This window comes from Argentina silus (genome assembly GCF_951799395.1).
Source record: "Argentina silus genome assembly, chromosome: 8".
NCBI lineage: Eukaryota > Metazoa > Chordata > Actinopteri > Argentiniformes > Argentinidae > Argentina > Argentina silus.
The window spans coordinates 16,267,479-16,269,978 of NC_139662.1; the positions used below are offsets into that span (position 1 = coordinate 16,267,479).

Consider the following 2,500-nt stretch of genomic DNA (forward strand, 5'->3'; position numbering starts at 1 on the left):
GTGTGTGTGTGTGTGTGTGTACCACCCTTATGATGGATGTGTAATCATAAAAAGGGAAGGAGAGGACGGTGCAGAGGTGAGGAAGAGGAGAGGTAGAGGAAGAGTGTTTAACACACCACATCTCCGTCTTATCAGGTTAGAATGTATACTTACACGGCACTTTATTAGGAACACTATACTAATACTGGGTAGGGCCTCCCTTTGCTCTCAAAATAGCCTCAATTCTTTGTGGCATTGATTCCACAAGATGTTGGAAACATTACTTTGAGATTCTGGTCCATGGTGACATGACTGCATCATGCAATTCCTGCAGATTTTTCAGGTGCACTGTGAATCTCCCGTTCTACCACATCCCAAAGGTGTTCTATTGGATTCAGATCCGGTGACTGGGAAGGCCACTGAAGAACACTGAACTCACACTGAAACCAGTTTGAGACGACTTTTGCTTTGTGACATGGTGCATTATCATGCTGGAAGTTGCCATTAGAAGATGGGTAATTGTGGCCATGAAGGGATGCACAGGGTCAGCAACAATACTCAAATAGGCTGTGGCATTCAAGCGATGATTGATTGGTATTAATGGGCCCAATGTGGGCCAAGAAAACATTCCCCACAACATTACACCACCTCCACCACAAGAAGGCGTACAGGTGTTCCTATAATAAAGTGCTTGGTGAGTGTATGTGTGATGAGGAGGAGTGTGATCAGGTGACCTTGCTTGACCACGACCACAATCTGGTGTGACCATGTTGTGACCAGTCCTATGAGGTCAGTGGATTCCTGAGGTAGCGTAGCGGTTGCTGTGTCACATGTGGTCGTCGTCATCCCCCCACCCCCACCCCCCCTCTCCACCCCCCACCCCTCTAAAGAGGAGGTCAAAGGTCACACAACCACACAGCAGGGGAATGTGGGGGCTGCTTTGTTCCCTCACACACACACACACACGCACACACACACACACACACACTTATATGGCCTATAAGTGTTCCTGGGTCCTTTTGTGAGGATGTGAAAGGAGTTCATATGATGGCCTCCAAAGAGAAGGCAGAATTACTGTGATATTCTAGAATAGTATAGTATAGTAGACTGGCTGATATTCTGGTATAGTATAGTGGATTGGCTGATATTCTAGTATAGTATAGTAGACTGGCTGGTGTCTGCTGGCATCTGCCTCTCTTCTCCTCTCCTCTCTTATCTTTTCCTCTCCTCTTCTCTCTTCTCTTCTCCTCTCTTCTCTTCCCCTGTTCTCTCCTCTCCTCTCCTCTCCTCTCCTCTCCTCTCCTCTCCTCTCTCTCTCCTCATCTCCTCTGACTCTGACTCTGACTCTGACTCTGACTCTGACTCTGACTCTGACTCTCCTCTCTTCTCTTCTCTTCTCTTCTCTTCTCTTCTCTTCTCTTCTCTTCTCCTCTCCTCTCCTCTCCTCTCCTCTCTCTCTCTGGGGGTTGGAGGGAGGGACGGAGGGGGACTGCTCTGTGGCTCTGCCCGGGAAAGCCAACACAGTGTCCCCTCACCCCCCTCCCCATCTCCCTCCCCTCCCCCTCTCTCCCCCCTCTCGGCCTCCCCCTCCCCCCCCTCCCTCCAGAAGAATGGAGCGCTGCATTCCGCCAGCCTAGAGACCATTCCTCTTTCACACAGGCTCTGAGAGTGACAGCCCAATTAGAATGACAATAGACCAGACCCACCCCTCTCCTCTCTCTCTCTCCCTCTCCTCTAATAGAGTGACTCTCTCTCTCCCCCTCTCCTCTCTCTCCCTCACTCTCACCCTCACTTCTTCTCTCTCTCTCTCTGCCCCCTCTCTCTCCCACTCTCCCCCCCTCTCTCTCTCTCTCTGATCTCCCCCCTCTCTCTCTCTGCCACCTTTCTCCAGTACTCTCTCTCTCTCTCTCTCTCTCTCTCTCTCTCCCTCTCTCTCTCTCTCTCTCTCTCTCTCCCCGACCTCTCTCTCTCTCCCCCTCTCACTCTCCTCCAATATTCTCTCCCCCCCCCCCCCCTCTCTCTCTCCATTCAGTCCACTGCCCTCAGTGACAGTTCTGGGAGGGACGGGGGCCAGCGATGCTGGCGGCTGATTGGTTGGCGTTATTCACTCTGTTTTTACATCCCAGTGAGTTGTGCTTACGAGGTTTTTTTAAACTCTGCACACACACTCTCTCACACACACACACTTTTACACACACACATACCCACCGAGCACACACACATTTTAACACACACACACACACACACACACACACACACACACACACACACACCGCATCCACACTTTTACACACACACCCAGCGCTCACACACTGTGAGAGGGAGCGTGCGTGCAGAGATTCTCACCCCAGAGGGACTTGTCTTGTGTGGCAGCGTGAGTACCTTCCTCTCCTCTCCTGTCCTCTCCTTTCTTTCCTCTCCTCTCCTCTCCTCTCCCCTCCTCTCCCCTCCTTCCTCTCCTCTCTCCTTCTCTCCTCCCCTCCTTCCTTTTCCTCTTCTTCCTCTGTAGATAACAACGCTG

General features: G+C 51.4%; 1 protein-coding gene across 1 annotated transcript in view; it reads left to right on the forward strand.

Annotated features, from left to right (window-relative positions):
• The window catches only part of lamb2l (laminin, beta 2-like), a gene marked incomplete at its 3' end in the record, with an annotated part of 26,221 nt that overhangs the window by 4,657 nt on the left and 19,064 nt on the right, over positions 1-2,500 (forward strand). The window lies entirely within an intron of this gene.